This window comes from Delphinapterus leucas, chromosome 10, assembly GCF_059928025.1.
Source record: "Delphinapterus leucas isolate spDelLeu-1000000601 "Yukka" chromosome 10, BTC_Dleu_Yukka2, whole genome shotgun sequence".
Taxonomy (NCBI): domain Eukaryota; kingdom Metazoa; phylum Chordata; class Mammalia; order Artiodactyla; family Monodontidae; genus Delphinapterus; species Delphinapterus leucas.
Genome location: NC_143138.1, coordinates 22,066,008 through 22,081,778, shown reverse-complemented (window position 1 = coordinate 22,081,778; position 15,771 = coordinate 22,066,008). Strand labels below are relative to the sequence as shown.

The 15,771-nt window shown below is 40.5% G+C and overlaps 3 non-coding genes across 3 annotated transcripts; 1 reads left to right on the top strand and 2 right to left on the bottom strand.

Annotated features, from left to right (window-relative positions):
* Positions 1-5,202: 5,202 nt before the first annotated feature.
* TRNAA-AGC (transfer RNA alanine (anticodon AGC)) lies at positions 5,203-5,274 on the bottom strand. The gene has a single exon. It is a non-coding gene; the product is annotated as a tRNA-Ala (tRNA).
* Positions 5,275-11,263: 5,989 nt separating this feature from the next.
* On the top strand, positions 11,264-11,345 carry TRNAS-GCU (transfer RNA serine (anticodon GCU)). The gene has a single exon. It is a non-coding gene; the product is annotated as a tRNA-Ser (tRNA).
* Positions 11,346-15,444: 4,099 nt separating this feature from the next.
* TRNAQ-UUG (transfer RNA glutamine (anticodon UUG)) lies at positions 15,445-15,516 on the bottom strand. Its single transcript has one exon. It is a non-coding gene; the product is annotated as a tRNA-Gln (tRNA).
* Positions 15,517-15,771: the final 255 nt, after the last annotated feature.

The following is a 15,771-nucleotide window of genomic DNA, read 5'->3' as shown; positions in this document are numbered from 1 at the left end:
ATTGTTCAATCTTAACATGTAAAAGGCTAATTTAATCCTTGCTCAAGAAAGGGAGGATTGCGAGATTGGAACCAAGATGGCAGAGTAGAAGGACGTGCTCTCACTCCCTCTTATAAGAACACCAGAATCACAACTAGCTACTGGAAAATCATCAACAGGAAGACACTGGAACTCACCAAATAAGATACCCCACATCCAAAGACAAAGGAGAAACCACAATGAGACGGTACGAGGGGCGCAATCACAGTAAAATCAAATCCCATAACTGCTGGGTGGGTGACTCACAGACTGGAAAACACTTATACCACAGAAGTCCACCCACTGGAGTGAAGGATCTGAGCCCCATGTCAGGCTTCCCAACCTGGGGGTCCGGCAACAGGAGGAGGAATTCCTAGAGAATCAGACTTTGAAGGCTACTGGGATTTGATTGCAGGACTTCGACACAACTGCGGGAAACAGAGACTCCACCCTTGAAGGGCACACACAAAGTAGTGTGCACATTGGAACCCAGGGGAAGGAGCGGTGACCACAGGGGAGACTGAACCAGACCTGCCAGCTAGTGTTGGGGGTTCTCCTGAAGAGGCGGGGGGATGGCTGTGGCTCACCGTGGGGACAAGGATACTGGCAGCAGAAGTTCTGGGAAGGACTCCTTGGCCTGAGCCCTCTCAGAGTCTGCCATTAGCCCTACCAAAGAGCCCAGGTAGTCTCCATTGTTGGGTTGCCTCAGGCCAAACAACCAACAGGGAGGGAACCCAGCCCCACCCTTCAGCAGTCAAGCGGATTAAAGTTTTACTGAGCTCTGCCCACCAGAGCAAGTCAGCTCTACCCACCACCAGTCCCTCCCATCAGGAAACTTGCATAAGCCTCTTAGATAGCCTCATCCACCAGAGGGCAAACAGCAGAAACAAGAAGAACTACAATCCTGCAGCCTGTGGAACAAAAACCACATTCACAGAAAGAGAGACAGGATGAAAAGGCAGAGGGCTATGTACCAGATGAAGGAACAAGATAAAAGCCCAGAAAAACAACTAAATGAAGTGGAGATAGGCAACCTTCCAGAAAAAGAATTCAGAATAATGATAGTGAAGATGATCCAGGACCTCGGAAAAAGAATGGAGGCAAAGATCCAGAAGATGCAAGAAATGTTTAACAAAGACCTAGAAGAATTAAAGAACAAACAAACAGAGATGAAAAATACAATAACTGAAATGAAAACTACACTAGAAGGAATCAATAGAATAACTGAGGAAGAAGAACAGGTAAGTGACCTGCAAGACAGAATGGTGGAATTCACTGCCGCAGAACAGAATAAAGAAAACAGAACGCAAAGACATGAAGACGGCCTAAGAATCCTCTGGGACAACATTAAACACAACAACATTCACATTATAGGGGTCCCAGAAGGAGAAGAGAGAGAGAAAGGACCCAAGACAATATTTGAAGAGATTATAGTTGAAAAGTTCCCTAACATGGGAAATAGCCACCCAAGTCCAGGAAGCACAGAATCCATACAGGATAAACCCAAGGAGAAACATGCCGAGACACATAGTAATCAAATTGGCAAAAATTAAAGACAAAGAAAAAGTATTGAAAGCAGCAAGGGAAAAATGACAAATAACATACAAGGGAACTCTGATAAGGTTAACAGCTGATTTCTCAGCAGAAACTCTACAAGTCAGAAGGGAGTGGCATGATATATGTAAAGTGATGAAAGGGAAGAACCTACAACCAAGATTACTCTACCCAGGAGGATCTCATTCAGATTCCATGGAGAAATCAACAGCTTTACTGACAAGCAAAAGCTAAGAGAATTCAGCACCACAAAACCAGCTCTACAGCAAATGCTAAAGGAACTTCTCTAAGTGGGAAACACAAGAGAAGAAAAGGACCTACAAAAACAAACCCAAAACAATTAAGAAAATGGTCATAGGAACATACATATAGATAATTGCCTTAAACGTGAATGGATTAAATGCTCCAACCAAAAGACACAGGCTTGCTGAATGGATACAAAAACAAGACCCATATATATGCTGTCCACAAGAGACCCATTTCAGACCTAGGGACACATTCAGACTGAAAGTGAGGGGATGGAAAAAGATATTCCATGCAAATGGAAATCAAAAGAAAGCTGGAGTAACAATACTCATATCAGATAAAATAGACTTTAAGAATGTTACAAGAGACAAGGAAGGACACTACATAATGATAAAGTGATCAATCCAAGAAGAAGATATAACAATTATAAATATATATGCACCCAACATAGGAGCACCTCAATACATAAGGCAACTAACTGCTAACAGCTATAAAAGAGGAAATCGACAGTAACACAAAAATAGTGGGGGACTTCAACACCTCATTTACACCAATGGACAGATCATCCAAAATGAAAATAAATAAGGAAACAGAAGCTTTAAATGACACAGTAGACCAGATAGATTTATTTGATATTTATGGGACATTCCATCCAAAAACAGCAGATTACACTTTCTTCTCAATTGCCCATGGAACATTCTCCAGGATAGATAACATCTTGGGTCACAAATCAAGCCTCAGTAAATTTAAGAAAACTGAAATCATATCAAGCATCTTTTCTGACCACAACGCTATGAGATTAGAAATGAATTACAGGGAAAAAAACATAAAAAACACAAACACATGGAGGCTAAACAATACATTACTAAATAACCAAGAGATCACTGAAGAAATCAAAGAGGAAATCAAAAAATACCTAGAGACAAATGACAATGATCCAAAAATCTATGGGATGTAGTAAAAGCTGTTCTAAGAGGGAAGTTTATAGCAATACAATCTTACCTCAAGAAACAAGAAAAATCTCAAATGAACAATCTAACCTTACACCTAAAGGAACTAGAGAAAGAAGAAAAAACAAAAAAGAAATAGAAGCCATTCTTTGATGAAAATAAAAATTTAAATATATTTAATATACAATATAAAGTATATTATATATATAAAGTATTAAATGTTTAGCTTTTTGTTTTGGACATTTTAAAACAAAGTAGAAATCACACTATAATGAATAACCATGTACTTACCACCCAACTTTGGCATTTATCATAGTTTTGCTGTTCTTTGTCTCTTTTTGTGCTTTTTTTTCCCCTCCTGGAATAAAAATCAAGTTCCAGATATTAATCTCAACTATAAATATTTTCCCATGTACAACTAATAGTTATAAACTTTCTTTTTTAACACTGCCACAATAACATCACAACCAGCAAAAATAATAAAACTTCTTAATATAATCAGATCCTCAGTATGTGTTTGATTGTTTCTTTTTCCAATTACTTTGTTTGAATCAGGATCCAGATATGTTGCATTTGTCTATTATTCTCCTTACATGTCATCTAATCTGTATCAGTTCCACCTCCCTTTTTCCCCCATGCCATTTCTTTCTTGAGGGTCAGTTTGTCCAGAATGTCCCACATTCTGGATTTGACTGATTGCATTTTTGTGATGTTATTAAATATATTCCTATATTCCCAATATTTACTGTAAACAGATGGTTCCATCTATTAGACTAGACAAAGCACTAATTTTTTAATAAAAGTATTTCATTGGTGGTCCCAGGCATGTTCTATTTCACTGTGTCAAGAGGCACATGTTGTGTAGCAGTCTCACTTTTAGAGAGGAATTGATCGGGTGTGTCAGCCTGCTCCATCTGTTCTAGAGCTCCCCCATCCAATTTCACCTCATGGTTGTAGCAACCACTGATGACTGTGACCAGGATGCATTATAGCAATATCAGTTGCAAAATGTTGACTCTATTTTATCGTTCCTCCTGCATGTATTAGCTGTCATTCTTCTAAAGAAAAAAAATTTTCCTCATCAACTGTATGTTTATCCTGACATACATTCTGTATGAGAGGTAGTATAAGTACTTGATTCTTTTCCTTCATTTGTCAGCTTTCAAAATAATGAATCAATAACCAAAAACCTCCAAAGTCTGGATGTAGGAAGACCTGTGTGTGTGTGTGTGTGTGTGTGTGTATTAATTTTACAACCAGGTTCTTTACTAAATTGTCCATTTGTAGTAGCTTTTCTGTTCTGAGGAGTAGCTTCTAGATATATAACCCTACCAAGATATATAGAGAGAGCTTTATCCCTTCCTATCCACTACCTGCTCCTCTAATTACTTTTTCATGCTAAATTCCTTGATTAGTACCTCCATTATAGCATTAAAATAGTAACGATAGTGGATATCCTTATCTTGTCATGAAGAAATTAAATCTCTGTGACCACAGATACACTTAAAGTGACTTAAATAGGTGGTACAGATGATAAAAACTTACTAAAAATATATATTGTACAGAATTATTTTCCAGAATAAAAACTAATTCCTAGAAATCAATACGTTTAAAAGGGACAACTTATTTTTTTCCCCTCTCATATTATGAAACCAATGTTTCAGACTAGGTGGGCCTAAGCAAATCAGCTTTGATTTTTAGGTTGGTTAAGACATATTGTTATTGTGGGATACTTGTTTGTGTTGGCAAAGTGGAAGTGGTCGTTCACTCAGATTTATTTCTGAAATGAGCCCATGTCATTTATTTTGATTGAAATTTTCTTGAACAGGAGATATTTAGATGCTTGATCTCTCACACTCCCAATAAGTTATCTCAGCAAAGCAGCAATGGTCTGGATTCACTGAAGCAGCCAGTCTTCATTCACTCTGTATCATTCAGTTTAGACTTGGAAGGCATCACGTACAATGACAGACAGTGCTTTATTGTTTCTCTGTGCATAGAACCTTGTGGTTATGACTGGAGCCCACTGCTTCCATATCTAGTGATTTAAGAAAACTAAGTATGGGGTGGTCGGACACTAGTAAGGAAAAAATCATAAGATATTTTTCTGCTATTCCACTTCCAGTTTGGTTTTTGCTCTAAGAACTCTTCAGAATTCAGAAGAAAGTGAATGAAACCGAGAGTCTGTTGTTTTCTGTTTTCTTCTTTTCTGTTTTTAACTTGGCATCCAAGGAAATCAGGCCAATTATCTTTCAAAAACGCTTGTCACGTAGGATTTAGGACATTTCTGGTGGTGGCAACGCTCTAGGGGCGAAACTGGGTACTACAAAGGCAGTACAGGTAGGCAGAAAATTGAATGAAAGAAGACACCAGGTTTAAAGGGAGAGATGAAAGGAAAAGTGGTTTGATCACAAATGCATCCTCTCAAAACTGGTGGAGGTGCCGGGGATTGAACCCGGGACCTCGTACATGCTAAGCACGCGCTCTACCACTGAGCTACACCCCCAACTGCAACTGATTTTCTTCGGATTCCTTTCGTGATTTATAATCATTATTTCTTTGCTTCTCAAAGATTTAGTAAATTGCAGAGGAAACGTGAATGTAAAATTCTCCATTTGCGTAAAATTCTCCATTTGCGAAACAGACTGAGCAGCGGCCTCATACGAAAGCAACAGAATGAGACTCCAAAGGAAGGAGGCTGAAAAGAGGCAATCTGTTGTCTCGACAATCTGTTGTCTCTCACTCTCTCCAGCCTCCCTCCATTCCTGCCCTTTCCACATGTAAGGCTTCAGGTAGCTGGGCAGCCGGGGTACCCACTGAGGAGGTGGCGTTGGGAAGGGAGCAGAGGTGGAGTCAAAGCGGGTCCGCGCCTGCAGAGCTCCAGTTCCCGCGTCCAGCACCAACTCCCTTGGAACAAAGACCCTCAAATCATCTCCATTTCCGGAAGCCAGAAAAATCCACTGAGTGTTTCGTGGTGATGGCAGGGAACATCCCAGCGAGCTCACGATGTCCTGGACCGTAGGCGCCCAGATCGTCCAATTTAGCAACACTTACCTCCGGCAAAACCCTGGAGTCCCCTTGCCTTGCGGAGCTAGTCGAGTGTGGGCTGGGCTGGGCTGGGATGTTATTTAGATAAAAGGTGAGCAGGCAAGGCAGGACTGGCTTCTGTTTCTCCGCGACCAATCCCTTGGGAACCAGGGAGCTATGAAGAATTATTAGTACCTCGGAAGGTTTGGGAAGCGGGGAAGCTTCCTATACTTTAAAGAGTTGGCCCGGGCCCAATTCACATGCATTGATTTCTCTGGCACGTCCAGCGCAGTCTCTCTTTTTCTCCCTCTGAATTTCAAACTTATTAAAATTTTGAAAAAAATAAAAATATTACCCCAAATAACCATATACCTTTTACCCAGACTTAGCTATTGTTAATATTTTACCCCATGTCCTCCCTCTCTCTCCCATGTGAGAGCAAGCTGCAGTATATCATGTTCACTTACCCTTAAATACTTTACTACATAACCACTGTATGATCATGAACTTCAGTGAATTTAACATTAAATAAATAGCTGTATTTAATCTACAGTCTGCATTCCAATTTGACCAATTACCCCCTAGAGTACAGGATCTAGTCTAGTGTCAGGTATTGTATTTAGATGACATGCCTTTAGTTTTCTTTAATCTGGGACATTTCCTCAGCCTTTCTTTTTTTTCCATGACATTAATGTGCCATTTCAATAATAGTGTATTTTTTCTTTTATTTTTAAAAATAGAATGTCTTTCACTTTGGTTTTTGACATGATGTTTTCTCCTGATTAGATTCAGACTATGCATTCCCCAGTGGATTACTACGTAGATAATGCTGTGTGCTTCTCAAAGTACCATACCTGGAGACAGGTGAGGACTCTCTGTCACTCACTGGTGAGGTTAATTTTGATCCTTTTGATCCCTGCTTTGTAGGACAGTGATTTCAGACTGCAAATATCCTGTTCCTCATCAAAATCTCCCCCAAGATTTAACATGCGCAGTCTGAGCAAATCCATTACGATTGTTACAGAATAATGATTTTCCAACTCCAGTCCTTCCACCATATTTACAGTCAGTGCTTGGCATGTTACTAAACAATCATTTGTATGGATTTCTAGTTTTTTGATGCTTTATAATTGATTATGATACTTAACTACTTTGGTGCACAAATAGTCCCAGATTTGGCCACTGGGAGTCCCTTCAAACTGGCTTCCTATGTCTGTTTGAAATGTCTCCCTCATTTTTTTGAGTCCTTTTTACTTTCTAAGCCACTGTCTTGTTCACACTCTCCTAGACTGAGTCTGTCCTCATGTCCAGTTAATAAACACCCAACACTGGGATTCTGCTCAACAGAAGTGGATGAGGGAGCTGATGGTCAGGATGAGAATTTGGGCTGGGGAACTTGTTTTTGTTTTTTTAACTGAGTCCTACCTCCTCTGATATTCCCAAAGCAAATAGGGGTAAGGGGGTGGAAATCACAAACATCAACTTGTTGCGTGAAAAGAAACTAACAGAGTATATGATTCCTTTTGTATGAAATTTTAAAACTGCCCAAACTAATGTATGGTATAAGAAATTAAGTCAGTTCCTGTCTTGTGGGTAGTGGCTAGAAGAGGACAGGAGAAGAGCTTCTGGGATACTGGGAATGTTCTCTTTCTTCATCTGGGTGTTGGTTACACAAATGGGTTCACTGTATGAAAAGTTGCCAAGTGTAATTTGTGTACTTTTTCTGTATGTTTGTTATACTTCAATATGAAGTTTTCAAACACAAGAACAGTGTTCAGAGATATGTTATTTCAGTCGCTGGGGGGTTCCTCTTCCTGTTTCTGCCTGGGGTTTATCTCCACAAGAGATTTCCCTTCCACGGTAAAGTGTTTACCAAGGATATCATGATTAACCTTGAAGTAAAAGAAAAGAGCAATTCGTTATTGTTTCCTGAGATATGATGTATAGTGGCTAATACAGAGCATCAAGATGCACTATCAAAGTTCAACAAGAATCTTTTTATGTGGGAAAAGGAAAATTAAATGAACTAGTTTTTGGTAAGCTTTTATCTTCAGAGTACTAGAGAATTGTATGTGACCTGAATCCCCTGATTTAGTGTTTCTACACTTAAGTGGGAGTTCTCTTTTTTCTCTTTCTATTTTTTTTGTTTTTGTTTTTTGTTTGTTGTTGTTGTTTTTCCATTTTGTTCTTAGGCAGACAAGGCAATGAGAAGTGATATCTGGATTGTTTTATTGGCATTTCCCCTCCTAAAATACTCTCAAATCCAATGGTGGAGTCTTGCCTCTGTCCCTCCAACTTGCAGCTCCCTCTGGAGATGCCCAAACATCCTCAAGATCAGTACTGACAGGGCCAGATTTCAGGTCCATACTCTCCACAGGGCAATGCTCTATAGCATATATTTCTTCTTCTTCAATTTATACTCATTTTAACATCTCCTCAGAAAGTTTTTAAAAGGTTTTAAGAAACCACAAAAGAGGCCTAAGGAGCAAATTAGCAAGATCCCTTTACCCTCCCCAGAGGTCATGCTGGGCAATTCTGCTTTCTGAATGAGAAAGTCCAGTGAAGCCTAATGTGAGACAGACATTTTTTCAGGAGCAAACACTGCTTGGATTTTGCAATAGAGAACACTGGCCTAGGGAGAAAAGGGGAACAGTATTATCTATTTGTTTACAGAGCCTTGCAACCTGCCAGATTTGGGGATTGAAATGGCCTTGGAGATGTCTCAGGTGCCTGGGTTGGATATGTTATTTAATCTCTCTAAATCTCAGTTTCTTCACATGTAAACTGAAAATGATAATACCTATATTTCATGACTGTTGTGAGGTTTAAAGAAGAAATGTACAAAACTTTTATTCACTGGGACCTAGAACAGAGTGTGCTTTTACTATTTGGTGGCTATTCTTATTGTTGTTGGTATTAAACTGGAACTTCTCAGCCTGGAGTAATCTAGTTGTATCCCTTTGATAACCACCATCTTCCCCAGCTCAGGAATTCCCCATGTCTTTGGGACTGTATATTATTTACTGGTCATAAGGATCTCTGAAGATACAAGGGGAACCACAGGGAAAAATATGACCCCTCTGTGAAATCAATCATATTACAGAAAAATGTTCTTTAAATACTTTTTCTCAGAAAACATGGTCTGGATAACAGGCTCACTGCTGTTAGAGAAAATAAGGATCCAGGTAATTTTTCGATGGGAAAAAAGGTTTTTTGTTACCTATGGAAGTAGAAATTTCCAAAACCTACTTTAGGTTAAATTGTTCTTTATGGATTTTTGGCAGGAGAAGGTAAAGAGGAAAAAGCTATGAGAGTGGAAAAATAGTGTTCAAGAAGGATTGAAAATAAAAACTAGAGATCACACCAAGCCCAAATACTCTGGATTTTCTGTGGGAGAACTCACACATTAATAATATTTAGAATGAGAAGAGTAGAGAAGAGAAAAGAGGAGGACTAATGACTAGATTGAAGACAAAATTAGATGCTGTGCCTGTTTACAGTAAGCATCGTTGTAAAGTTTTCCCTAAATATCTCGGAGATATGCCCAGGAGTTATATCACTGGGTTCAAAAATATATGTACTGTGTAAGCCAAATTACAGCCGTCAAAGATATCTAGGTCCTAAACCCTGGAACGTGTAAATGTTACCTTATTTGGTAAAGGAGAGTGAAGATATGAATAAATCAAGGGTCTTGGTATGGGAAAATTATCCTGGATTATCTGGATGGGTCCTAAATATAATCACAACTGTCTTTATAAGAGGGAAGCAAAGAAGAAGAAGGCAATGTGTGGACTGAAGCTAGATGCTACACTGAAGGCTTTGGAGATGGAGGAAGCAGCCACAAGTCAAGTAATGCAAAGAATGCAGCTCTAAAAACTGGAAAATTAAAGGAAATGTTCACCAATTATGATTGACTAGAAGCTCTGATGGACCTCCTACTTCCCAACAATTAGCCCCTAGATAGTGCACTCTTTGTGACATTTCTGGTCTCACAAAGAGTTGGAGAATTCTCTAGGGAGGTCACTCAAAACAAACAAATATGATATTATATGGGGCCTAAAGTCATTCAGGAGCACGTGGAGCACAGGTCAGGGTGACTAGTGATAAAGCTCTAGATGTGGGAGCCCTGCCTAGGGTGCCTGGGAATCAGAGCAGTTGGGAACAAGAACTGCAGGAAGCTGACCTGGATCAGCAGAGGAGCAGGTTATCTTGAAGCCAAATGGCAATAGAAGTACAACTGTGGGGATGAATATTTAACATCAGAAGAGCAGAGAGGTGGAGGAACTGAGCCTGGACTTCTCCTTATGGGCCAAAACCTGTAGTGGGAAAGAAGTGGTTCAGGGTATGTTGTATGTTGAAGGTGAGTTTATGAAATTCAGTAAAGGAACATGAGAGGGAAAGAAGAGGGTCACTCTTCCAAAGTTGAGAACCGAAGTAGAGATTTCATAGGAAGGAAGGAGCTACAGCATTTGGGCATGTGAGAGTCTTTTCAAATTTCTCTCCAAAACTCTGCACTAAATGTAGAAAAGCAGTTGAACCCTAGTGAGTGACAGGGGTTTATTGATGCTGAGTTTATTTGAAGTTGTCAAGTTCAGCTTCCTCCTGGGGGTGGGGAGGGTGGGGAAGAATGGTGGTGATGGTGGAATTGTGGAGGCAAGAGGGAAGGAGTGGATATGGAACTGGTGAAGTGGCCTGCCCGAGGTCACACGGTGAGTGGGACAGAACCACAACAGGACCCAGGCGTCCTGGCTCCTGCACTAGTGAAGATTTCCCCACCTGGCCCTTCTTGGTGGGGAAGGGCCACCAATCTGCTCTAAGACGCCAATCTGCTCTAGAAACAAAACGGCCCGGTCAGGACGCTTGCGGATTTTCTGCTGATACTTTTTTTCAACCACGTTTTCACCCGTTGCTGTGTGTCGCAGACTGATGAATCCCAAGCCCCAGAGAAGGTAACAAGACCGAAATGAAGGAGTCTTTCAGCAGTCCAGCATATTTCAGAAGCAAACATAAAAACTACAGAGCCAGGTTTTGATGTTTCCTGGTCTCTCCCAGAAAACAGGAATCCCGGGACGTGTTCTAATCAGGACGTAGGGAATTCGGCCCCTCGAATTCAGAGTGCAGCGGCAGAGGCACCCTACTCTCTGGGAGAACACAGGGCAGCTGACTGGAGCCGCGTCAGCAAATCAGGGTTGAAATCCTGGCTATGTTCATTCATTCATGTGTTCAACAAGGACCTATGTATTTAAATACCGACGTGTACTGGTTTTACCTGTTCATTTTGTATGTGCCAAGTAATCGAACCACTCTAAGTGTCATTTTCAGTTTTATGGTTGCTGTGAAATGTATATAAAAAATATCTGATTGTGAGGATTGAGTCAGGATTAAACCAGAAAAGAAAGGCAATTAGATATAGTATGACAGAACGGAATTGCAGTAATGAAGGACATGATTTTGTCCCAACATCATCAGACGAGGTGGCCGAGTGGTTAAGGCGATGGACTGCTAATCCATTGTGCTCTGCACGCGTGGGTTCGAATCCCACCCTCGTCGTGAGGTTCTCTGGACCTTAATCCCTTCAGGGCAGCCACTGTGTGAGCAGGGTGTTCTTCACTGACTCACTTGCTACTTGTCATGTGGATAGTGCCTGTGAACATCTAATATAGCAACTTGCCTCAGAGCGGGAGGTATACTTATATTCACACGGACTTTTTCGAGGAAGAGCGATATAATAAAACATTGCCTAGATATATACAACTAATTATTATATGTTGTGTTACACTTGCAGGATATTTTCAGCCTATTTTTAACTGTACTGCAATTTTCACCAAGTTTGTTAGAGACAAAACTGAAAATATATCCCACATGACATTTCCTGTTAGATCCAAGGATTCCTCCTCTAGCAGAACAGAAGAATGTCAATATTGTGTAGTTTCTGCTGTGATCTCCAACTTGTCAGAACTTTGAGGCAAAATATTTTTATATGTATATAAAATATTTTATAAAATAAAAGTTATTTAAATATTTTATACATAAAATATAGTTTAATTTAAAATTATTTAAATATTTATTAAAATATCATACATATAAAGCTATACAGAAAACTCTTGCATCCTTTCTTATTTTCCAACCACCTAATTACATTTGCCACAGATAGCCATTGTTATTAATTCCTTCCAGAATCATAATAAGCATATATGAATATGTACCACGTGCAGTAAATATATCTTTTTATCGCAAAAAGGGGTAACACAAATGATAACATAATATGCATATTGGTCTGTACCTTACCCTTTTCCCCTAAGCAATATATCTTGGAGTACTTTCCATATCATAAAAAAAAGTGACAGTTTATGCTTTTCCAAGGACACATGGTATTCCAACATATGGGTTACTGTATATTATTTAACCAGCCCTCTATTGGACATTTAGGTTTTCCCCCCATCTTTTGCTTTTACAAACTATGCTGCAATGAATAACTTTATACATTTATATATAATATTATACAGAGAGACATTTATGTATAAAGTTATTCATATATATGTAATTTTGAATATGTGCATTTGTATACTGCAAGATATACTTGTATACTGCAAGATATACTTGTATACTGCAAGATAAATTTCTAAAAAGGAGTTTGCTGTGTCCTAGGATATGTGCATTTGAAATATTCACACCTACTGCCAAACTGCCCTCCAAAGGAATTTTATTAATCTATACTCCCAGCCAGTAATGACTGAGGTCCTTTCTCCCTTCACCCTCCCCACTATGCTATGTTGTCAACTTTGGCTTCTCTGTTATTTTAGTAGGTGATAGTGATACTGCAGTGCAAGTTAATTTTCATTTCTTTTACTACAACAAAATATTTGTTACATTTATAAAGATAGAATATTTTTTGCTTTATTTATTTTTTTTTTTAAGGCGAGAGCAGTATTTGAAGTATGATCTCTAGGCTGCTTCAAGTGCTTGTTGTGAATGAAGAATTCTGGGCCTCACTCTTGATCTATTAAATTATGATCTCAGGGAGTGTGCTCTAGAATCTGTAATTTAATAAAGCATCCAGATGCTTCTCATGTTGATCTTAAAGCTTTGTGTCTGGCTGAGGTATCTATGTATTACATCCAATCACCCAGAATGCTCTCTATTTCTGTAAATGTTCAGCCCAGGAAATCTGCTCCTGCCTTAAATTTTACCAGCCACATCCTCATATCTTGGACAAATTTTAAAATCTGTTTTTATATCCTCAGGAAATTGGCTACCATTAATTCATTCAGTCGCCTACATTGGACACACATTCTCTACATTTATTGCACCCTCAAATCCTGAGTTAGCTCTCTTTTCTGAAAAAGCAGTTTTCCCAGGATGTGTCTATCAGTTCTTTGAGGAAACTGTCAAAGAAAAATTGCACCAGATGGAGTCAAACAGACAAGGAAGACTTTAAGACTATTGCAATCAGGAAGATTAAACTCCATTCGGAATGCAACAGAGGCAGCTGAGGATTTTTAGCCAAAGGGGCAGAGTAAGGGGTCATTGGGTGGAAAATTACTGAAAGAAACTTGATTAAATATCAAGAGTGAAGGAAGGGGAACTTGACTGGACATCAAGGGTGTTGGGGGGATTCTAGATAAACTGGCTTAGCGGGATTCTTGCCCAGACTGGAATCAACAGGATTCTTTACTAAAACTGGCCTGGGCAGGCCAAAGATGGTTTGTAAGAGGGCTCAGAGGAGCTTGACACAAGTTCGGTCAAGGAGGGAGTCCTTGTTAATATCCACAGGGATTCCTTCAGCTTCCTTAAAGAATGAGAGATCCACAGACCAGATAAGGTCCCTACAGAAGTGTCCACATGCTCTCCCAGCCTCTCATGCGTCTGTTACTTGTTCTGCCTCCCTATATCAGCTGTTCCTTGGCCTTCTCTCCAGCCCTGGGTCACTTGAGTGCAGGTACCTCCTCCAGCCAGGTATGTTTCATTACTGTAACTTAGAGGCTTGGAATAATGTCTGAGTTGCTGAATTTGAGCTAGGACAAATGGGTCCTTGATGCTAAATATGACCATAATGATTATGTCATTAATTCTCCTTCAGTATTTGAGATGAAGTGGTTCTCCCTTTTGTTACGTCATTTCCTAAAGTTCCAGGAGGGTGGTTGGAACTCTGGAGTCTATTTGAGGTTTTGGCTTTGGGTTAGGATGTTAGTGCTGCAGATGTCTGAGAACCACAGGCTGGAGGTGGCATTGGTTGGAGAGAATGCAGTTAGAAACACCCCACACTGGGAAGGCTATCAGGTCAGTTCAGAAGAGAGAGGATACTTTGGAGGATACTTTTGATCATACTAGCATCAACACGGTTGAAAGAAGACAGGACCATACCTGCTAAGGCAACACTCCAAGCAGAAAATGTTATTTCCCCCTGCAATTAGCATCATCACAGACCATCTAAGTAGAGATACAATCAAGTGCTCATAGTGGGAAACAAAAGAATCTGTTTTCATAAACTTAGTAACCTTACTTTGTTACAAAGTCTCTGTGTAACCAATGGTAAATCATAATATGAGTCAATGAAATATTTATAGTTTAGTGAGTTACTGGAATTGGTGAGAGTAGGACTTGATTTACTTTTTGGTTACATATGAGAACATTAAAATGTTGAAGCAAGAAGGAACCTGAAAATAGATCACTGGATTTAAGGGTTGCCTATTATGACATAGAAGAGATTAATTTGTACAGAACATAGAAACCTGTCTCCTCCTAATTTAGTTCCTGTCCAGCTGAAGGAAATCTTTCCTCCCACTCGCCTACGTTTCTCATTCTAATGGCAAATGAATGGCTATCTAGAACTAACTGGACTTTCTACGTTTGATCAGCTTTGTCTCCAACGTGATCTCTGTCTACACAGAGTACTTTTTCAGGGGGACATTTCTTGACCCTGAGCCTCAGCTCCATAGAACCGTTTCCCGGGTGCTTCGGGTGCAGGTGTTTGACACTTTCTGGGGAGGTTGCGTTCAGAGGTTCGCTCCATTTCCCGCGGGCCCGAGCGGCGGGAGAGGGGAGACGCGGGGAGAGACGTGAGTTTTTCTGCTTGGACGGCAGGAACTGCGCGCTCCGCGGCTGCAGACTTTCGAGGAGTTTCCAAGCCGGCTTCGCCTTTGGGGTGGGTGATGAGAACAAGAAGGAATGAGAGAAGGCAGAGGAGAGTGAACTGTCTCGGTGAAATGGGAATGGGAAGAGGAGGTGAGAAGTGACCCCGGACGGAGAAAGCGCGCTCCCGGCCGAGGCTCGGCGACTCGGCCGGCACGTGGGGTTTTAGGCTTAGGAGCGGGCGCGGCGAGGAGGCCTTGGTACCTTGGACGTTTTGAGATGCGGTCTCCATCAATGAATTGCGCTGCTGGAGCTGTTCCGCCCGAGCCCTGAAAAGTTCATGAGGTTGCTGGGAGGCTGACCATTTCTAGTCAGCCTCCTTGCTATTGAACTTTGTGCGATTGGAAAGCTTAATTTTAAAGAATTCGTTAGTTCCCAGGAGAAGTATTCTGTTCTTTTGTTTGAACAGAGTCGTAGAATCCAGTACTATTGCACACGACCACAAATGTGTAAAGCAGAGGAACGCTTTCTTTCCGGTTCAGATATGATCCCAAGAACTATAAAATGTTCCCGAGAGAGGTCCCACCGAGATTCGAACTCGGATTGCTGGATTCAAAGTCCAGAGTGCTGACCATTACACCATGGGACCAACCGAAAAGGTAAACCTCCGTCTGTAATCATAGTTAAATATTTCCTTCATAAGTTTTCAATAGCTCTAACCCAGAAGAGTTAGGTCAAGCTTCAGTGAGACCACGCTGATAATGAAATCTGACGCTTTACTGTCGCTGGGGAAGAGGCATTGGGCAAAATATCATTCAGGGCAATCCGGGCACTCTCTCTTCTGCTTCTGTTGGGAGCATAAATTAATTTTTGGAAGACCAGCAGAGGCGGATCCAGATTTTGT